The 24446-nt window shown below is 37.2% G+C and overlaps 1 pseudogene; it reads right to left on the bottom strand.

Annotated features, from left to right (window-relative positions):
- The window catches only part of LOC122808449, a 200394-nt pseudogene extending 176827 nt beyond the window's left edge, over positions 1 to 23567 (bottom strand).
- Positions 23568 to 24446: the final 879 nt, after the last annotated feature.

The raw sequence follows: 24446 nt of genomic DNA, 5'->3' as shown, positions 1-24446 counted from the left end.
TATCAGAAAAAAGATTAGACAAATGCTCACATTCCCTTTTAAAGACAACGTCATTGCTTTTAATTCTAGATAGCTGAATAAATTGGCCCCTTAAGATATTACATATCATAAAGAAGCGATGCATGCTTCCATATTCCAAATAATTATTATGAAAAGTGTCTTTGCAGAAAATGTTGGACTGCCAGCTTAAATCATTTAATTGTAAGGAAATTGTCGTATCCAGAAAATGCACTTGGATCCCATAAGCAGAAAGCTTGAACATAAGAAAGGGAATGCTGTTTGACAAATCCTGTATGAAGTCCTGCAAGCTTTCTAAAGAATTCTGCCACATGAAAAAAAAATCATCAATGTAATGCTTGTACAATCTAGTAAACTGAAAACCGGGCAAATAAACAAGTGTATTTATTTCCCCAATATATGAGGACAAGGTTGGCAAGAGCAGGTGCTACCTTAGAACACATAGCCACTCCACAAAGTTGTTGGTATAGTCCTTTATTAAAATGAAAAAAAGTTTCCTTCAAGAACTAAATAAAGCAAGGTGCTAATGGTGTTAATTTTGTCAACAGAGTAACCAAGAGATTTGAATAAACATGATTCCAAAAACATAATACCCTTTGCATGTGGTATATTGGTGTATAGGGCCTCGATGTCAAGAGTCACCAGGATATTATACTGTGCTGTTGGTGGGTTACAAAAAAGTACATTTAAAAATGCCCAAGAGTCATGAAGCTAGAAAGGTGTCTTTTGTATGATTTGGTTTAGCACCATATCCAAATATTCAGATATTTTCTACATTTTTGTTTTTCTTATTTGAATCTATATGCCTGAAAGGGGGGTTAACCATGTCTTTATGTATCTTTGAAATACCAAGGAACTTGCCAAGATCAGGGTGAGGGACTGACATAAAGAGAGATTCTTCTAATGAAATAAAGCCATCTCTTTCAAGGCACTTCAGAGTCCTATCAATATATGCAAATACTCTTATTAATCAATTTTAAATCAACTTTTTTATAGTATGCACTGTTTAAGTCTTTTTCAAGGGTGTCAATGTATCAAGCTTGTTCCATGAGGAATATCCCCATAACCTTATCAGCTCACATAATCCATAACAAGTTATCTCTTTCAAAAGCCTGTTGCTCTGTACGGGACAAATTAAACCATTTGACAGGGCTTTCATTAGCTACTACTTTCTAAATATCCCTTTCGCAGAGCTTCAAAAAACAAGTATGTCATTGTGCAGGGGAGGATTAAATAAACTACCCCTTCTCAGTGAAAAATCAGTTGTATGTTCATCGTATTCTATTTCAGTACCCCTAAGGAGGAACTTAACTTTAAGTTTCCTAACAAAGAATCGTAAATCAAGCACTGTATCAGGGAGAGATGCACATTGGGCTGGAATATATGTGAAACCTTTACTTAAAATCATTAGGGTATCTGATGATAATTGTCTTTGAGTTAAAATAAAAACAACTGAAGCAGAAATATCCTTGGTTGGTACTCCTCTGAGGAAAGCTGCTGAGGTGGCTGCTGCCCTCGTAGAATGTAGTCTAATGCCCTTAGGTACTGATTTGCCATGTTGTGAATAGCAGAAATGAATGCAGTATCCTATCCATTTTGAAATAGTCTGCTTTGAGATAGCCTTTCCTTGTGATCCTGCAGCATATGCCACTAAACGTTGCTCAGTCTTTCTGAAAGCTTTAGTTTTGTCCAAGTAGAAGCATAGCTGTCTGTGTATGTCCAAAGAATGCAGAAGTCTCGCCCCTTTATTCTGTGGGTTTGGATAAAAAGTAGGCAAATTAATGGTTTGGTGAAGAGCCACACTGGACACTACCTTAGGCATAAATGTAGGGTTTGTCCTTAGAGAAACCCTGTCTGGATGGAAGATAATAAAAGGTTCCACAGCCATTAATCCCTGTAACTCTGAGACTCTTCTTGCTGAAGTTATTGCTAGGAGCAGAGCTGTTTTCCATGATAAGAATTTTATCTCAGCTGTATTGGCTGGCTCAGAAGGAGGCATTGTGAGTTTTTCCAAGACAAAATTGAGGTCCCATGCAGGTATTGGTGCTCTCCTTGGAGGCCTTATGTTTTGGCCCCCCCGAGGAGCTGCCTAAGCAAAGGATGTGAAAAAATAGGTGGGTCTGTATTGTAATGAGCTGAAATGGCAGAAGCATGGATCTTAATTGATGAGAAGGATAGGCCTTTGTACAGCATCTCAGTTAGATATTGTAAAATCTGAGGGATATTTGGAACAAGCGTGTCAATTCCTTGTGCCTGGTTCCAAGCACAGAATCTCTTCCATTTTCCTGCATAAGATTTCCTGGCGCTAGGCCTCCTGGCCTCCAAAATAACATCCATAACCGCTTTAGAGAGAGGTGTATTCTGAATGGTTACACTATCCGCCATGCAGCTAGATTTAGGGTTCTGGGTTGGCTGTGCAGAATCTGATTGTTTTGTTGGGTCAGTAAATGAGGAATTTGAGGCAAATGTCTAGGCTGGGCCTTGAGACAAGCTCCTTAGGATTGGGTACCACTGTTGGTGTGGCTAATCCGGGGCAATCAGTATCATTTGTGGCTTCTCTTGTCTGACCTTTAGGAGTACCTTGGGGAGGAGAGGCAGTGGAGGAAAGGCATATACTGTAAGGTTGTTCCAGCTGAATGACAAAGCATCCACTTTCCATGCTTGTTTGTGATAAGTCCTTGTGCAGAATCTCCGAAGTTGGCAGTTGTGAGGGGAGGCAAAAAGATCTATGTCTGGGCATCCCCATTTCCTTGTTATCATGCTGAAGATTTGTGGATCTAGTTTCCACTCATGAGGGTCCATGAGGTTTCTGCTTAGTTTGTCTTCCAGAGCATTTGTTTTTCCTGGCAAGAATTGTGCTTGCAGGTATACTTGGAAGGTCAATGCTGTGTTCCACAAAATCATGGCTTGTCTGCAGAGGGGATAGGAATGTGTGCCCCCTGCTTCTTTATGTACCACATGACTGTGGTGTTGTCCTGGATGAAGTAGGTCCTTGAAGGCTGTCAGGGCATTTTGTACAGCTAGCATCTCTTTTTGATTGATGTGAAGATGCCTTTGGCTTGGGGGCCATGTGCCCTGAATACATTTTCCTGCCACGTGGGCCCCCCGGCATAATCTGATGCATCTGTTGTTAGTGTTTGCCTGGCTGTGGGTAAAGTGAATGGCTGTCCCTTGTTGTGGTGACAGGCCTGTGCCCACCATCGAAACTCCTGTTGCAGGCAGGGAATGAGAGAAATTAATGATTCCAGGTTGTGGCAATGTTGAGTCCAAACACTTTTTAGATACCATTGTAGTTTCCTCATATGCAGTCTTGCATATGGAATTAGCAGAATGCAGGAGGCCATGTAGCCCAGAGCCTGCAGATTTTTTTCTTGCAGATAAGTGGGTCTTTGTTGCCATGCCTTTGAAGTAAGAAGTCAGTTGCCTTTGTTTGTCTGGTGTGAGATAAGCCATCTGGCAGTTGTATTTAAGCTTGCACCCAGGAATATTATCTCTTGAGAGGGTACTAGTTTTGATTTCTTTTCATTTACTGTATACCCTAGGCAAATTAGTAATCTTTTTACAAATGCCAGATGCTTTAGTAGAATGTCTTTGGTCTCTGCTTGAATAAGGTAGTTGTCCAAGTAGGGATATATTTGAATTCCTCTTTGTCTGCAAAATGCAATTACTGGTGCCAGGCATTTTGTGAAGACCCTGGGCACAGTAGATAAGCCAAAGGGCAGTGCAGAGAATTGGTAGTGCATTAAGCCAGCTATGAATCTGAGGTATCTTCTGCAAGATTGTCTGATTGGGACATGCAGGTATGCCTCTTTGAGGTCCAAAGTTACAAGCCAAGCCTTCTTGCCCAGCATGGGCAGTAGCTGCTGCAGAGTCAACATTTTGAATTTCAGAACATCCAGAAAAGTATTTAGAACAGACAGGTCCAGAACAGGTCTCCGTGCTTTGTCCTTTCTTGGTACTAAGAAAAGTATTGAGTAAAATCCTTGTCCCTGCTCTTGTTGAAGCACTGGCTGAATAGCCCTCATGTCCATGAGAGATGAAACTTGTTTTTGTGCCTCTGCCCATTGATTGTGTGGCAGGTCTGGCCTACCTTTTTCCTTTGGAAGGGTGTGAAAGTAGAACCAGTAGCCCTGAGAGACTATATTTAAGACCCATTTGTCCTGGGTGATCATGTGCCAATTTTGTGGAAAAAAGTGCTAGCTTTCCCCCCTAAGGGTGGTGCCAAAAGATAAATGCTTGGCATTGGCAGAGGGAAGTCATTGGGACTGTTTCCTATATGGCTATGATTTGTCTTCTCCGCTTTTGAGGTAGAAGCACCCCATTGTTTGGGCCTATATGAGCCCTGAGGCTGTTGTCTGCCTCTACGGCATCTGTATCTGCCTCTTTGTGGCCTGTCTGACATGGGAAAGGACCGATTCTTAGAAGGCCAGTTCCTGCTAAATCTGGGTGGCTGTACCTGTAAGAAATCCTTTACTGTCTGCATAGATTTAGCTTTATCCTCCATTTTCTTCAACACCTCTTCTGCCTTAACACCAAATAAAGTATCATGCTGTAATGGAGCATCCAATAATTTTGCTTTAACATGATCAGGCAGAGTCTGTTCATTTAACCAAGCATGCCTTCTAATGACAGAACCTGTTACAGCGGTCCTGCAAGAGGCCTCCAGTGAACCATAACCACATTGCAAATTATGTTTTCCCACTTGTTCAGCTGCATGCAATAAATCCTGCATTTCCTTATTCTCAGAACATTCAGAATTTGTCAACATTTTCTGTTTTAGCAGAGACATTAAGTATTGCTGATATTTAAGCATATGAAACTGACAATTTAAAGCCCTTACAGCCAAGGTAGCAGAAGTGTAAACTTTTTTCCCCATCTGTCCAGTGCCCTAGAATCTCTATCTGAGGGGACAGGGTTTTTTGCAGTAGCAGCATTGACCCCTTTGGGACCCTGAGAAATAGTTTTTGGGTCAGCAGCAGGGTTTTTATATAGAAATTTATGGGAATCTGGAACCCTGTAGTATCTGTCTGGCTTAGGTGCAGGAGGTAAAGAGTCGGGAGACAGGCTCTGAAAATACATCATCTACAATGTCTAGAACAGGTGGAATAGCAAGAGGTCTGAGCTGAGGTAGTAAAAGAAAGTCTACAAGCCTTTTCTTAGAATCTGAGTAATCTTGGCTCTCCCAGTGGAAATGTTCCCTCATGGTGTGCAGGGTTTCCCCAAATAGGTAATCCTCAGGAGGAGAAGCTGAAGGAATAGATTCTTCAGCATCAGAATCCTCATAGGGAGGAATAGAATATCCCTGTTCTGAAGAGGAGTCAGAGGAAATGGAAACCTGATCAGAGGAATCATATTCAGTGTCTTGCCTAGGCTTCTTATCAGGAGGGGGATGGGAACCCCTGATCAAAGTAATTAGGTCTTCGGCCATTTTGAGCATCTGTTTCTTAGGCATGGAAGTCTGTCCTGGAGAATGCTGTACTTGTTTCCTTGTCTTTAAAACTGTTTTAGACTTTGTCTTGGAAGCTGAAGTTGGCTTGATATAAAGCTGTGTAGGGCTGAAAACACCCTCAGAAGCCGATGCCTGCTCAGCGGCTCCGGACCCATCTGAGGGATTAGTTTCCGAAGGCCCAATACCTTGAGTATCCAGAGGCCTAGTTGTCTCCACATGGGAGTTGGAGGCGGCCTGTGGCTCTGAGGTAGCAGGTGTCAGGGGCTGCGAAAGCACCTCACTGAGAACCGGCGAAACGGCGACTGGCCTAGAAGAGGCCTCGTCGTCGGTTTTGGACCTCGGATGCCTGACCTTTTCTTTTTCCTTGCGCATTTTATGAACTCCAGTCATCGGCTGTTCCGACGACATTATGTAGTTAAACCTTAGGCCAAAGTAATGAAAAGCAATATCATACCGACGCTTAATAGTGCGTTGGTTAAATCTAGCACAAAACCGACAACTAGCAACGTCGTGGGCAGGGCCTAGGCAAGGAATACAGTAAGAATGGAAATCCTTATGAGGTATTTGCTTCCCAAAAGAAATACAATTGTTAACTTTTTCTGACATCGATCTGGAGCAAGAAAAAAGTTTCCCCAACTGGGTACTTAGCTTTATAGAAGACTTCGGATCTGAAATTCAATTTCAAAAATCTCAGGAGTCGGCCGACCGGCACTTGTGAACTGCTTTTGCTTCGGACACCGCACAGCAAGAAAGACTGAAGAAAATGGCATCGGCTGCATCTTTTATACCCCTGGTGCTCTGATGTCAGGGAAGAGGTGACAGCAACCGATGCCGGACCAGGACTTTGGAATTCAGGCCGTCTGCGGGTAGCCTGCCAGCAGGCTAATCCAAGTGTAATGACTGCAACAGTGAAACACAATGAACATCCTTAAGTTCCTCCTTAGGGATACTGAAATGGAATCTGATGAAAATACAACTGATTTTTGACTGAGAAGGGGTAGTTTGTTTATCCCTTCCCCTGCACAATGACCTACTTGTTTTTTTGAAGCTCTGTGAAAGGGATATTTGGAATGTAATAGCTAAGGAAAGCCCTGTCAAATGGTTTAATTTGTCCCATACACAGCAACAGGCTTTGTGTGCTTTGGAAAGAGATAACTCGTTATGGATTATGTGAGCTGATAAGGGTACGGGGGATAGTCCTCATGGAACAAGCTTGATGCATTGATACCCTTGAAAAAGACTTAAACAACAGCACATACTATAAAAAAGTTGATTTAAAATTGATTAATAGATCATTTGCACACATTGATTGGACTCTGAAGCTCCTTGAAAGAGATGGCTTTATTTCATTAGAAGAATCTCTATGCCAGTCCTTCACCCTGATCTTGACAAGTTCTTCGGTATTCCGAAGATACATAAAAACATGATTAAACCCCCCCTTTTCAGGCATATAGTTTCAAATAAGAAAACAAAAATGGAGAAAATATCTGAATATTTGGATATGGTGTTAAACCCAATCATACAAAAGACACCTTTCCACCTTTGTGACTCTTGGGCATTTTTAAATGAACTTTTTTGTAAGCCACCAACAGCACAGGATAATATCCTGGTGACTCTTGACATCGACACCCTATACACAAATATACCACATGCAAAGGGTATTATGTTCTTGGAATCATATTTATTAGAATCTCTTGGTCTCTCTGTTGACAAAGTTAACACCATTAGCACCTTGCTTCATTTAGTTCTTGAAGGAAACTTTTTTCATTTTAATAAAGGACTATACCAACAACTTCGTGGAGTGGCTATGGGTTCTAAGGTAGCACCTACTTTTGCCAACCTTGTTCTCACATACTGGGAAATAAATACACTTGGTTACTTGCCAGGTTTTCAATTTACTGGATTGTACAAGCATAACATTGACAATTGTTTTTTTCGTGTGACAGAATTCTTTAGAAAGCTTGCAGGACTTCATACAGGATTTGTCAGATCTATATTAGATGAGCGACTGTTCCGATGTTCGAATCATAGATGGTCAACATCATATGATCGAACATTGGAAAGGTTGAAGGTGAAAGTCAACTTCTTTTCACATGTAGAATGGGAAATTTTCCCTTTCTGCACTGAAGTTTGTTCTCGGAGTTGGTATATTTGAGCAGGGGGTGTGTGGGGGGTGCAGGGAGGCTTGCCTCCCTGCTACGAGCGGTAAGGTAAGTTTTTTTTTTTTTTAATTTTATTATATATTTGATGTTTTTAACTTCACTCATATGAGTTTGCTCATGTGAGGTTCAAAGTTTCGAAACTTCAGTATATAACACAGACCCAGATTTGTCAACCAGCATTCCCTGTCTTACTTGCAAGCTTTCTTTCTTACATTCAAGCTTTCTGCCTAGGGGAGCCAAGTACATTTTCTGGATATGACAATCTCCTTACAATGAAATGATTTAAGTTGGCAGTCTAACATTTTCTGCAAAGACACTTTTCATAATAATTATTTGGAATATGGAAGCATGCATCCCCTCTTTATGAAATGTAATATCTTAAGGGGCCAATTTATTCAGTTATCTACAATTATAAGCAACAACGTTGTCTTTAAAAGGGAATGTGAGAATTTGTCTAATCTTTTTGCTGACAGGAACTATCCCAAGTATCTTATTGACTCTATTTCTTCTGAAATAGCTAAAGCTCACTGAACTAAGTTCAAACCAATTCTTTTATAGGGTTTTGCCAACTGAGCCAGTAGACAGTGTGAACAGATTTTCTCTACCAATTAGGACACTAGAGTTCCAACATCAGAGGAACATGCAGGCTTGGATAACAGAACCAGTCACTCTACAGATCTGAACTGAGCCCTTTCAAGGTCCAACCACCTTCCAATTCCAGACCACTCCCATCCTAACATAGACCCTAGTTCGAGTATTGACAGATATACCAGGTTTCTACTCCCTATTAGTTGAGATACTCCACAAATCAGAAATATTATTTCTCCTAACTGGGATGTTATTTTGAGTAACCAGGATTTAATTTCCTCACTTGGTTCAACACCAGAGTTTACACATAAAATAACACAGACACTCAAAGCATATTTTAAACATTTAGATATTCCCTTCCTGATTGAAGCAAAGGTTAATAGCGGCATTGCCTCAGGGACGTATATTTGTGGCGATTGTGTTGCTTGCGAATTTATTTACACTGGCCAGTCTTTTCACTTCCCACACTGCAAAAATACAATTTTATTTTAACCACTATTTTGACTGCAACAGTGAATATTTGGTTTATGCAGCTATTTGTTTGACTTGTTTTTGTTTTTATGTGGGAAAGACAACTAGAAGTTTGTCAAGCCACATAACAGAATATTGTGTGGCTATTCACAAGGGAGACTCTAAAAATGCTCTGACTGAACATGTACATTTTTGTAATGGTGTGTCCAATTTTAAATTTATTGTGTTACAACAAATTGATTTGTACTTTAGGGTCTGTGATGTTCAAGAATTGAAATGGCAGCTACATTTAGGAGTGGATTCCAAATATTAAAAGTGCCCTTCTCTGGGCCAGATAATTTTACGATGTAACTACCTTGGCTACCTTGACAACTGCATTTGCATTAACACCTTTTTGTTTTGGTTACAGGTTTTTATAGGAGTTAAAGAATTCTGTTTCAAAAAGACTTTTTAAACTACTGTTATGCATTTATCCTATTGGCTGTTAACAACAATATATTGCTTTTTTCACTATGATTTAACTAAAGATACATTTCTTTGTTTTCCATTTCTGAAGAAGTTCTTACCACTTTAATAAAGAACGAAAGCTCTAATTGCTTGTTCGGCTGATGTTTTTCTGATGTATTGGTGAAGAAGTTTTTATTTTACTTACTTATGGTTTATTCTTCTGCAGTCATATCTTTTTGTTTTTTGTCAGTTTTATGAGTGAACATATATATATATATATATATATATATATATATATATATATATATATATACACACACACACACACACACACACACACATATATATATATATATATATATATATATACACACACACATATATATATATATATATATATATATATATATATATATATATATATTTATATACACACACACATATATATATATATATATATATATATATATATATATATATATATATATATATATATATATATATATATATATATATATATATATAATGTTTATATTTACTTTAATATAATCTTACAAAAAGGGAGTAGAAGGGTCTGAAAGTACACTGGTATTATGGTGGGACATACCACAAAACATCTTAAATTGTTGTGCAGCATTCTTTCATATTTTATACTGTTATTTTATGAATCTCAAAACCATGCATAAATAAGGAAGAATAATAAGAGATGTAAGCATATCTTACTTTAATACCTTAATGAATGCATACAGTGGGAGAATGTATATGTTAAATAACAAGTTAGGATGTGAAATAATTGTTCCACTATAATATATTAGCACTGCTTTAAAAGATACAGATTTATCTTTATTTTACTATTAATGGCATCATATTTGATTGTAGTAGAGTAGAGATATTTTTTTTTTGCCGGAGTACTAGATGGATGTGTTTGCTTGGATGGTTACACTATTCAAGCAAGGAGTGTTAGACCCCATGGAGGGTAAGAGGGATTTTAAAAGCCACAGTGCTCAGGAAATCCTTCTACATGGCACAACTCATCACCAAAGGGTTCTCTTCCAGGAAAAAAGAGGTCATTGTTCCCCTCTACTCATCACTCATTAGACCCATTCATCACTCATTAGACCCATTATACAACACCCCTTTTGAAATGTACCTCATGAGACATCTACAACAGCTGGAAAGGCCACAGAAGTACCTCACAAAGAGGATTACTGGTGTCAAACAAATGCTCTACACTGACCATCTCAAAAAACTCCAGCTTTACTCCATCGCATATCGCCTACTCTGAGTTGATCTATGCCTAATATCTAAACATATGTCAAATCCAGAGCTGTTGAACATGCTCCACCTAAAGAAATCCCAATCCCTCTGAACTACATGCTCTAGGGACCTTAACCTTGTCACCACAATAAACAGAACATGCTGGAGGAATAGATTCCTGTCCCAGAGACTTTACATATTCTGGAACAAGCTAACTATCTATATCAAACAAAGCTCTTCATTAGCAATCTTCAAGAAAAACCTTGATGAGTGGATTGGAAATAGGAAATTCACCCTGGGGATCACTTCTGTGGCTCTGCTCGACAGGGGCACAGGAAAATAAATTTCTTGGGTGGCGAAAGCCAGGGAACCTTGTTGGCTAGGCTTACTTAGGCCCTTGGGTCGATAGCCTAGTACCTACCTATGAACCTATGTTTAATGATAATTATATTTTTTAGCCTTTTTTGAGTGTTCAAAATAGTAACTATTTTATGTCTAGTCAAACATTCAAAAGTTAATGTTCACATGATGATTATTAAGCAGTTCTTTAACAGCAAAGTGTCATTATCTATGAGAAGTATATGTATACGTTTGATCAGTAGGATGGATGGCATTTATTATCTGTATTTCCATAAATGTTAATGAATTAAATAACAGATGCAAGAGGGGGTAACTTAAACAGATATCTGAAGTTGTTTAATTCTCAAGTTATTTTTTAACAGGAAAAACCCTTATTAACAGAAGACATAGACAGGCTAAATACTAAAAACAACACTATATTATCCAGTTCACGATGTAATCAAAAAATGGGGGTTGCAATATTATAGAGAAATTCACTGCCTATGCCTACTGTTATAGAAACATATAAAGATGATAAAGGTATGTTTTCTACTATAGCTATAAACTATAATAAGAGGATATTAATGCTTAATAACTTGTACTGAATTCTTGGAATAGGAATTAAAACAGTTGACCAACATCTAGCACAAGTAATTCAAAACTCGAAAGGCAGTATCATTCTAGCAGGAGACTTTCTGTATTGTCACCAAGTGATACTAACACAATAGGTAAGAGGAGAATATAGGCATTTGCAAAGACATTGTTAAAATTTACTGAATTGTTTCATCTTAGGGACATAAATGAATTTTCTGAACCAAATTCATTATTTTTTCCCATTATTACCATAGACACAGAACACAATTCAGAATTCACAGAGTTTATGTCTATAATGACCTGACTGATACACTAGGCAAAGTCAAAACAGTAACCTGTCTGCTTTCAGATCACAATGAAATTATCTTTGAGCTGTTTTTTTTAAATCAAATGATAGTGTTAAAATCGGAAGATTACTAGCATATATAACTTGTTTAAAAAAGAAGGACTTTTTTATTTAAAAAATCCTTTCTTTTATATAAATTAATAATATAGAAAATACTTCAGAAATTTATTTATGGGATGCACTAAAAGCATATCTTTTTGGTAGATTCACTAATTGGTTGTCAAATAAAAACAATGGGACAAAGAATTACATGAAACAAAAGAAAAACTTGCTAAGTTAAAATTAGAAAATCAGACAAATAAAAATAATAATACAGAAGAGATTAATAAGCTAAACAACAAATTCTTGGAAATCTTAAACCATAAAACTAAAATCAGTCTTGAGAAGTTTAAGATGATTAACTTCTCTAGTTATCCAAAATCTATGTACAATTTAGCCACAAAAACAAAATTACTCAGTAAGTCCAGTCACATAAAATAAGTCTACTCACATAGGAAGAAAAGAAAAGTGACAGAAATAGAATATATTCTAAAGGAATCTAGAGATTGCTATAATAAAATCAATAGATTCATTAATAGATCCAGAAGAAATAATTAAAACATTTATTAAAATATAAAAACTAAACTATCTGATGACCAAATGAAATTAATTGACAAACCTATCTCCATGTCTAAACTTCACACTCAAATTTCTAAACTGAAAACTAATAAAGCATCATGTAATGGTGGGATTATATCTGAACTTAATAAGCTGTTACCCAAAGAAGCCCTAGACATAATACACAAGGCTTTCTATAGTCAAGGACCCAGCTAAAGTTCCTCTTTCCAGGAAATATACCCTTATCTCTCCAATTTTGAAAATAGACAAAGATCCTACTGAATGTTCTTCATACAGACCAATTTCACTTTTAAATGTAGATTATAAATTGTTTATGGCAATTCATGCTAACAGATTAAAATATATTCTACCCTTGTTGATTGATGAAGATGAAACTAGCTTTATCTTAAACAGAAATATTTATGATAATATTAAAGAATAATCACAGTAATTGACTATGCAAATAAAACAGGAGAAAACTTAACACGAATGAGTCTTGCTATTAATAATGCTTTTGACTATGTAAATTGGAAATATCTCTTGCTGGTTTTAGAAGAATATAATTTCTCAATTAACTTCACACATCTTATTAATCTTCTTTATAATGATGGTTTTGCATATGTTAAAATAGGTACTTTTATTTCTGATTCTACATAAATTTTGAAAGGAACCAAACAAGGATATCCTCTTTCACCTCTGCTTTTTTACCCTAATTATGGAACCATTTTCTAATTTTCTCAGTTCAAATATCGATATAAAAAGTATTAACATAAGTGAGAATTTAAACTCAATAAAATTCAACTGTTTTCCAATGACATCCTGCTGACAATAAATTACAATGTTAATTCTTTATCTGCAGTTTTCTTAGCAATGGATGTATTTCAAAGAAAATATGGTTTAACATTTAAAGACAACAAAACAAAAAAATCTTACATATAATTACAAATAAGAATAGAATAAAAAATAAATTCATTAAATATATTTTCAAACAGAAGAAAATGAATTATTTAGGAATAATTGTAACAGATAACATTAAATAGATAATACATTATAATTATGCTAACAGTATAAATATAAAAAAATCTTATAGACAAATGGAATAAAATTGTCTTCATGATGGAAGAGAGGCTATCTATAATCAAAATGATTATCTTACCAAAAATCTTATATATTTTACAATCACTAACATTACCCCCACAAAAAGTTGTATTAAAGAATTTAACACTTTAATTTTGAGAATTATCTGGTATGCCAATAAACCAAGAATTGCTTTAAACCATCATATTAGATATAGTGTGGCAGTAGGAATAAGGCTACCAGATGTAGGATTATATTAATTATCATAAATTATAAAAATATATATATATATATATCTTTGGATTAATAACACTTAGATAGCTAGGTGGAAAGAGTTTTTAGGAAATCTTTCTATAAACTCCATACTAAATAACAGTCTACATTTGGTTATTAAAGGATTACCTTATAGAAAAAAAGTCACCAAACAAGTGACTGGTATTTCATTTTTACTATATTAAACACTTTTTAAAAAATTATATATAGAAACATTGCATATAAATTATGGATCTTAAATAACATCCCCAAATCAAAGTTAGAAACAATGATCATATTTAAAATGAAAAATATGCTTTTTTCATTTCAGTTAATGAAAGATGAAAAGCTACATTATGTTGATTATATTAAGAACAAATATAATTTAGATAAAGATGTATCTAGAAGTACAATCCTGCAGACAACATGTAGAAGGGGAAATTAATGTTAATGCAACAAAGTATAAGAGATTATATCCCACAATTAATTGAATACCTAATATTCTTAATGCAACAAAACCCAATGGGAGAGGGTCTCTTATCCAAATTATATAGCATTGTGAGGAGAGAAACAAAAAGTTACAGTGATAATTATTGTAACTATTTTACTCAAATTAATAATAGACCTCCGAGTGAAGAAGAAAAAAAAATTCTAATATCTTCTAAACACACAACTTCATCTCTTAGATGGAATCTCTTTACTTGGAAATTTTTTTGCATAGATCTTTGTTCATACCACATAAAATTGAATTAATGTTCAAGCAGAAACAAGTTTCTTGGAGATGTAAACAAGAACTTAAAGCGGATTGGAAAAAAATGTTTTTTGACTGTACTGTCTTAACACCTTATTGAAATAACATTAATCTCTTTTGAAAGGCTTTTTTGGAGATAACTTAGTTTTATTTAAATCACTAATCCTTTTAGCACTCCTCTTCCTATAGGTGTTAAAAAATGAAATATTTCATTTTGTGGTCTATACTATCTATAGCAAGAAAGGTTATAACTCAGAACTGGAAGAATGACTCTACACCATCCTTCAAAGAATGTATAAATATTGCAACTGAAGTCTGTCACCTGGAAATCATTACAATTAAGTCAAAAACAACCAGGATTACCTCTTGCTACAATCCATGGACAAAACTTACAGATCTGCTTGACAAGCAAAGATAACTGCATTTTAGATTTATTGTAAAGTATAATAACTTGAATGACTTGATGGTTAATGGACACTCCTGTAAATATTTGTTTTTTTTTTTGTTTTGTGTGTGAGGTTTAGTTGATTTTTTTTTCATTTATTATGTTCACAAATATCTAACTGTAAGTATTGTTGTGATTATTTTACAAATTGAAAATCCAATAAAAACTTAAAAAAATATCAGTGCAGCTCTGCTGAATGCTGGGAAACTAACAAAGAAAATGTCCCCTCCTAAGTCTACCACTGGAAATTAGAAAAAGTGCATTGTCACTGAAACTTGTTTCCAGAACAGTAAGAGCAATCCCTCCATACAAGTCATTTATTGCCACAAGTGTAACTAGTAGTAACAAATTGGTGAAGTGTCTGTCTTTATCTGAAACACCATCACCTCTTGGATAGTTGGCTAGCATAGTGACCTCAGACTCATTCATATCCAAATATCAGTAAACAAGACCTCATACAAGATCCAGGCCAACTACAGAACCCCATCCATGATGTCCATAAATCACAAAAAATTTTAATAAACTTAAGATGATCTTTATTAAACTAATACCATCCTTCTAGGGAACCTTAAGTAGCCCTTCATAAACTGGCACATCTAAGCCTTTATAAATAACTATGCTCAACACGTCCATGACATTATCATTCCGAAATACCTTGATCAAATAGCACCCTCCGCTACTAACAGGACTTCACAAACCCAACCCCTGTCCTCTCTTCAACCCATTGTCATGCACTCACTGGTCATATAAGATCACTGTGCTGTTTTCTTCACCATATGGTCCCATCACAGGTCATTGACCAACCCCAACATCTTCACAGACTTCCCCTAGTGCTTGATGATGGCTTGAGATGATTCAGTAGTTCCACCCCTTTATGATCCTTATAGCAAATTCCACTGCATATACCCAAACTTTATGCTTCCTTAAGTTGGTAATACCCAAAGTTTATATTTCCATCATAACTCTTACAGAGAGGGCCATGCTCCTGTTCACCACAAATATAACGCCTAGTTTAGAAACAAACACCTCTGGTGGATTGCAACTATAAAAACCTCTATAATAAAAAGGGAAAAAATCATATCCCTAAAGACTAGAACAAAAACTCAGCATTTTGTAAGTAACTTCAAAGGGTAACAAAGAGCTCATGAGCAGCATCAAATCCTACAAATTACTACAAACTATGAAATAAAAGTTACTACAACAGTGAAGGATAACCACAAAGCATTATTTTATTATACAAAGAAACTCAGAAAAAGTACCCATCATTGCATCAAGCTTATATCTAAAGGATTCCCACTCAAACCCAGAAGAATAGCTAAACCATTGCAGACAAATTCAGCTTTACTTCTCGATCATCTCCAAACTTCACAGTCCTAGCTATCCAATCCACACCCCACCAATGGAAATCAACCCAGAACAGATACCCAGGGGTGTCCAACCTTTTAGCTTGCTGGGGCCACATTGAGTGAACAGAAATGGTCTTGGGGCCGCATATAAAATATATCATATAGTTAACTCTTTCGTTGCTCCAGAAGACAACAGTTGACCTCCTGGCTGTACTGTAGGTGCATTTGAACAATGTATAAATGTAATAAATGCCTAATATTTGCCTTAAAATTCTAATTCTCATTCTAATTCTCTAATCTAGCAGTTAACTCTAACATCTTAGTTAATATATATATATATATATATATATATATATATATATATATATATATATATATTTTTTTTTTTTTTTTTTTACAAATAAACAGATATTCACTAAAGCACTAGCATTTCTCACTGGGAAAACCATTCCAGCAGTCCAGCTACATAACATGTCAATATCAGCAGTCCTACAATACTATAAACCACAAAAATAACCCAACAAATTTGCAATAAAGTAAAGAATTCACATTACTGACTTAATAAAACAATTCTGAATAAGCTACAAGAGGGTCTCACCCAAACAAATAACTGGTGCCAGAAATATGGCCTCAAGCTAAATGCCAAAAAATGCATCATCATCCCCTTTTAGGAGAGTGATGTCCCCACAAATTATCACATTAATAACAATGTTGTAAGCATGCAACAAGTTGTATGGTACTTGGGCACCCAGGTTGATAGAAACCTGACTTTTGACCACCACATTGTCTCCGGTGTAAGGAAAGCTTTTTACATGGCCCACTTCATTAGTAAGGGTATCTCATCCAGGGACAAGGAGGTCATAACATCCCTGTATTCTTCCTTTACAAGAGCCATTATTGAGTGCAGTGCCCCTTTTGGCATGTGCCTCAGCAAAACACCCTGCCAAAAGAAAGACTACAACCATTTCTGACAAAAAAGGTCAAAGGACTAAGTTCATTTAGTTATCCAAAGAGACTAAAAAGCTTCTTGCTTTCCTCTGTCTCTCACTGGCCCCTATAAATGTCATCATTGGCTTGCTTTCCAGGCTAAGAAAGATCCTGCCTTAAGAGACTTCCTCTACCTCAGAAATACTGGTTAGACTTAAAATGCTCACTACAAAGACCATAGCCTTCACTGCAACATAAACAAGCCAGTTTTTATGGACAGGTTCTTGACACAAAAACCTTCAACTTCTGTAAAAAGCTCTTCTCATTATCAAACAATGTAGTTCAGCAACACGATGGCTGGATGGATAGCCATAAATGTAGTCCCTGGGTAAGTAGCATAGCCTTCATCAAACCAGATGGAAAATCCACATACTAACCTTTCCCAGATGGATGGCTAAGATCTAATATTGGTTACTCAAGTCTAGTTGCCCAAGAAGAGGGGCATGTTTAACTAAGAATTCCATTTGCAAAATTATATTCAGTATACATATTAAATCTCTCTCTTACACACACACACACACACACACACACACACACACACACACACACAAAAAAAAAGCCCCTACTTGTAAAATAGGCAAAGTCAGTAATCACATGACACTCACTCACTGAATTAAATTGTCTGGAAGTCAAAATATCTAAAAAAAAATAATAATAGAGATGGATTCATCCATGTAATTTCCCACCACCAAAAGGACCATCAATAAATCAACAAACAACTGCTCGGCAAAAAGTAAATCAATAAGAAAACCATAAACTATAATGCTACATACTGGTGTAAACATATAACTTGTGTCAATTCCCAGGTTAATCCATACCAAAAGATTGTTTCAGAGCTTCAGCTATGTACAAACAGCTTTCTCCTAAAAACTTTACTCATTGATATTTGCCTTGCTGTAATTATAACTGTTAAAAAAAATGTTTTTAAGTTTATTCTGTACCTCAATGATTCTCACTGTTACGAGGTGTAATCTCTGTCATATTGTATGAGTACTACATCCATAATTTGCTGTCTCTCTTTCTCACGTATTGTATTATATTATTTTGTGTTATTTTTGGAGCTTTTCTCCCCAGATCTCCGCTGAAAATGGACCTGTGTCCAGTTGACTTTCCCGGTAAACAAATGTAAAATAAAATAAAATAAATAAAAATAAACTTCCCTCCAATCTAAAGCCATTTGACATTCAGACATTTTAATTTGTGCAGAAGTTACTCACAGACTGACAGTTTACTGAGCTGTAATGCTGAACTTTGCTTTTGAAAAAAACAAATTCCCAGACTTTGTCAATAGCTCAAAGTGCAGAGAGGATTATTTATTTATTATATATTTATTTATTTTAGGGAAGAGTTAAGACAGGCACTGGGAGGCAGTAGAGAGTTACCGAACAGCTGGGTAACTACAGCAGAACTAGTAAGGGAGACTGCTAGAAAGGTGCTTGGTGTGACATCTGGACAGAGGAAGGAGGACAAGGAGACCTGGTGGTGGAATGAGGAAGTACAGGAGAGTATACAGAGGAAGAGGCTGGTGAAGAAGAAGTGGGATTGTCAAAGATATGAAGAAAGTAGACATGAGTATAAGGAGATGAGGCACATGGCAAAGAGAGAGGTGGTGAAAGCTAAGGATAAGGTGTATGGAGAGTTGTATGAGAGATTGGACACTAAAAAGGGAGAAAAGGACCTGTACCGATTGGCTAGACAGAGGGACAGAGCTGGGAAAGATGTCCAAGTAAGGGTGATAAAGGATAGTGAGGAAAAGGTACTCACAAGAGAGGAGAGTGTGTTGAGTAGATGGAAAGAGTATTTTGAGAGGTTGATGAATGAAGAGAATGAGAGAGAGAGAAGGTTGGATGATGTGGGGATAGTGAATCAGGAAGTGAAACAGATTAGCAAGGAGGAAGTAAGGACAGCTATGAAGAGGATGAAGAATGGAAAGGCTGTTGGCCCAGATGACATCCCAATGGAAGCATGGAGGTGCTTAGGAGAAATGGCAGTGAAATTTTTAACTAGATTGTTTAATGAAGTTTTGGAAAGTCAGAGGATGCCTGAGGAGTGGAGAAAATGTGTTTTGGTACCTATCTTTAAGAATAAGGGTGATGTGCAGAGCTGCAGTAACTACAGAGGGATAAAATTGATCAGTCACAGCTTGAAGTTATGGGAAAGAGTAGTAGAAGCTAGGTTAAGAAGGGAGGCGATGATTAGTGATCAGCAGTATTGTTTCATGCCAGGAAAGAGCACTACAGATGCAATGTTTGCTCTGAGAGTGTTATTGGAGAAATACAGAGAAGGTCAGAAGGAGTTGCATTGTGTCTTTGTAGACTTGGAGAAAGCATATGACAGGGTGCCTAGAGAAGAGTTGTGGTATTGTATGAGGAAGTCGGGAGTGGCAAAGAAGTATGTAAGAGTGGTACAGGATATGTACGAGGGTAGTGTGACAGTGGTGAGGACTGCAGTGGGAGTGACAGATCCATTTAAGGTGGAGGTGGGATTACATCAAGGATCAGCTCTGAGTCCTTTCTTATTTGCAGTGGTGATGGACAGGTTGACAGATGAGATCAGACAGGGGGCCCCGTGGACTATGATGTTTGCAGATGACATTGTGATCTGTAGTGAGAGTAGGAATCAGGTTGAGGAGACTCTGGAGAGGTGGAGATATGCTCTATAGAGCAGAGGAATGAAGGTCAGCAGGGCTAAGACAGAATATATGTGTGTAAATGAGAGGGAGGGTAGAGGAATGGTGAGGATGCAGGGAGTAGAGTTGGTAAAGGTGGACGAGTTTAAGTTCTTGGGATCAACAGTTCAGAGTAATGGTGAATGTGGAAGAGAGGTGAAGAAGAGAGTACAGGCAGGGTGGAATGGGGGGAGAAGAGTGTCAGGAGTGATTTGTGACAGACGGGTACCAGTAAGAGTGAAAGGGAAGGTCTACAAGAGGGTAGTGAGACCAGCTATGTTATATGGGTTGGAGACAGTGGCACTGACAAAAAGGCAGGAGTCAGAGCTGGATGTGGCAGAGTTAAAGATGTTAAGATTTGCACTCAGTGTGACTAGGATGGATAGGATTAGGAATCAGTATATTACAGGGTCAGCTCATGTTGGACAGTTTGGAGACAAAGCAAGAGAGACGAGATTGCGTTGGTTTGGACATGTGCTGAGGAGGGATGTTGGGTATATTGGGAAAAAGATGCTAAGGATGGAGCTGCCAGGTAAGAGGAAAAGTGGAAGGCCTAAGATAAGGTTTATTGATGTGGTGAGAGAGGACATGCAGGTGGTTGGTGTGACAGAGCAAGATGCAGAGGATAGGAAGAAATGGAAAGAGATGATCCACTGTAGCGACCCCTAACGGGAAAAGCCGAAAGATGATGATGATGATATTTATTTATTTTTGGAAAACATCTTTAAAACTGTTAAACTGATTACACACCCAGAAACACAGAAAAGTTATTGTGATTATGTAAACCACAGACTGCTGCAAGAAATCAAAGTCACATTAGCACTCTATGCTTATGTCCGAACAGATGAATCATACCTGTCAATTCTAAAAGAAGTAAAGTAGCTTAATAAAAAAGTTATTTGCAAGGTTACATGGCAGTTTATATTGGAAATAAGCAGAGTTATTAAAAAGGCTCTGTTTTTCATAATTATGCTGAAAAGTCTTCCAAGGTAAATACAACTTCTGATTTAGTATGGAACCATACCTCTCAACCTTAGAGCAATAAATCTGGACAAAGCGAAAAATAAAAGTGGGACACAGGCCCAAAAATAGTTATGCATCACAGACACTATTGAAACAACTGTAGCTGCAAACATTATACATCACTTATAATCTTTCTATCCCATTATTATCAGTTAAACATTATATGGCTCATTCAGTCCTGCCTTCTTTTGCATCAAAGAAAACCATGCTTTGAAATGACAAATGCATTAAAAATAATAAAACACATTGCATCAACATCCTGCAACTTCCTACCTGCAAGCAACCACAGAGCTTTCACTGAAACTAGGGCTGCTTGTTTCCCCAGAATGACAGCTCTCCCTAATTAAGTCTAATGGTATACAATCTACCAGTATTTGGACTACCTGAAATAAATTAAATTATGGCCTGTAATTTGAAAGTACACTTTGTTTAATTAAACTACATTTCTAAGCCCACTTACTATATTTTCAGTAACATCCCAATATCCATTTCCAGGTCACTTTACAAGACATTGGCAGTGGTAGACTTGGCATCCTTCAGAACCCCACAGGCCCACGCTAATACGTTGTCCATTAAATGTAAATATCCATCCACTGTAAATGGCAAGAAGCTATGTCTTAAAAAATCTACGTCTGGCATGCGTACCCAAGTATTAGGTTTTGAAACAAAGAAACATTCTCCGCAGTCCGTATGTCTTTGTCTTTAATAATCATCTACTGTTGCAGCACTCCCAACACATAAGCACACACATACACACTAAAATCCCCAACATTTAAAAAATGACATTGTGCCCACTTGATTTGCCAGTATTGATAATCTGGCAAAGCTATGCTTACTGTTGTCCAATCTACCACTGCTTAGAACCCACCAATGAAAAAACAGTACTAGGTGCTTTTTTGTCTGAAAAAAAACAATACAACTTTATATGCTACAGTCCCATATAGTCAGTCCACTACTGACCCATTAACCCTAGGCTGCTGTCTCATTCTTACTCCCTGGAACTGCATTACCTTGGATGACTACTTTTATTTCCTAAGCAAAAGACACAAATTGGAAGATGAGGCAAAAATCTAGATATTCTTTGAAAATCCATACAGTTAAGAGATATGAGTTCATGTTCAATACAACACTCTCCCTGTCAGGAAAGCCGCAATTTAATGAAAGTGTACTCTTAATGTATGACATATTTGTGAGCTAACTTGTTTGTGCTCAATAGGTAAACTGATCATTGTTAGCCTCTTTGTGCATGCGTCTGTCTCTGTCATGCACACACATACACACACACACTCTTCTACTTTCACTCACACAATTCTGCTTTTATGCATGCACTCACTCACTCTGTACTTACCTATTAACACAGGTAATTGCTGTCCCTTTCAAAGGCAACAGCGGCAAATCCATACAAGAGTTCCTCTTCAGCGAGAACACGCGCACACACACACACACACACACACACACACACACACACACACACACACACACACACACACACTGATTGTTCGGTGCAAAATAATGGCGTAAACACATTGACCCTTTTTTGGCTCAAAAACAAAACTAGAAGGGTGCTTTGGTGCATGTGCACACCGACATTAGCGTTAAAGGTCACAGGAGCGAAAAACACAAAACAAAAAATTGTTTTGGAGCATGCGTACATCGATGTTGCAGTTAGAGGTTGAGTGCTGCATGGAAGAGCTCTGAGGGCCGCATGTGGCCCGCGGGCTGCAGGTTGGACATGTCTACTTTAAGCAGTGTCCAAAGCCACAAACTCTAGCTCCATGGGTCTAGATAACACACCAGTCTGTTTTCTGGTCAGCACGAAATGCCCCTCTCATCATTAATTTGTTTGACCACATGTTCTACATTGGATAAATACCAGCTACCTAGAAAATATCTGTAGTAGTTACCTTCCACAAGAGGTTCCCACCACAAATCCTGACAACTGTAGACCTTATAGCTTCACCAGCAACATTTGCATGGTGATAGAATACATCATCACTGACTTTATAAAAAGGACATAGAGAACATACAGTCACTATATCTAGCATAAGTAGCTTTCTAGAAGGTATATTATTTCTATTAAACCTGGCTAACTTCTGTGAAAGAGTCACAAAATAACTAGATGAAGGCAACTCTTTACACACAGCTTACATTAATTTATCTAAAACTTGTCAGTATACTCCCCTCTGACATCAAGAACAAACTTGTCAAACCCAATATAAATTCTTATGTAACCCACTGGATTACCTACTTGGCTCACTGATACATGAAAGTCTATTATAACTATTGTCATTCTGTCCTCCAAGAGACTTGACACTAGTGGTGTACCTCAGAGTTCTTCTTTGGAACAACTTCTATTTGGCATCTACTTCTGTGATGTCAACTCTCACATTAATGAACTCTAGATGACTGGGTTTGTGGATAACTGCAAATCTGTAGCCATCATCCACTCCTCTGAATCCACTGAGGTCCTCTAAAAGGTCCTAACTCAGAGAAACTCAAGGTGTCAAGATCACAGGGTTCATGAACACCAAAGATGTAGCATCATAAAGTTTGGGAAAACAGGAACTCTCTCATACCTTCCACACAAATGGCAGCCCCTTTGGAATGAACACTATTGTTGCAGACCTAAGTACCTCCACGGGTAGCAAATTCTGCTTTGACCACCATATATCCATTTTCATTAGGAAAGCTTTCTTCCTTGCCCAACTGATTACTATGGGCATTTCCTCTTGATCAAACGATGTCACCATATTGCTATAATTACCCCCATCAAGCCCATAATAGAATACAGTGCACCCTTTGGTGTGTACCTGTGCAGACACCTAAAAGTTTTGTCCCTCTACAATGCCCCCCTACAGACTCCTGTAGGGAGATCTATGTCTGGCTTACAATGCATAAGCAATCTAACCTTGCTTGACTAACCACATGTCTACAAAACTGATAATAAGACAAATACAAGCTCAATGTACTTAAATCTATATTGCATCATAAAAAGTGCATATTGACATGACAGAGATCTCTAACAAAGAATTCCTCACAGCCTGTATCACAAAAAGAAATATTGCCAGCCCAACTTGCTGGAATTTTGTAAATAATTATATGTCATTTGTGAATGTCAACACAATTCATATGCTTGTGTTGCAAATGTATTAGAACTGTATGTTATGTATATATCAAACTGCTAGTACAGAACTGTGTGTGAAAAGGGATTTATAGTACTGAGCCTAGGTGTGTGACCACAGTGTACACTGCTGGATTAGAACAGAAATATATATAAAGTATTGTACCTGTGTAAACATATATGTTTTAACAGTGGACATTAGAACATAGAAAGGTAATTTGCAAGAATTAACTTGCAAAACTTCAAAAAAAATAGTTGAAATTAAATTGTTTTATATAACTGTGCCATAAAAGGTAGTTTCAATGCAGAAAGGAGACAGGATGTCAAAAACTAGGGAGCCTTCTGCATTGTGTTGTGTTTTGTGTCTTCCAGCAGTTGCAAACATCTGAAGGCTATGCATTTTCATAGGGAAATGCTAAATGCTAGCAGTTTCTAGCAATGGTTGTTTTGAGCCTGGGAACTGAAGTCAGGTGACAAGTGATGTCTTGTCTTTGAACTGGCAGCATCA

The sequence above is a fragment of the Protopterus annectens genome, chromosome 8.part0 (assembly GCF_019279795.1).
Source record: "Protopterus annectens isolate FY-2018-M chromosome 8.part0, PAN1.0, whole genome shotgun sequence".
Taxonomy (NCBI): Eukaryota; Metazoa; Chordata; order Ceratodontiformes; family Protopteridae; genus Protopterus; species Protopterus annectens.
The sequence above is the reverse complement of the archived record's forward strand: the minus strand, read 5'-3'. Positions and strand labels throughout refer to the sequence as shown.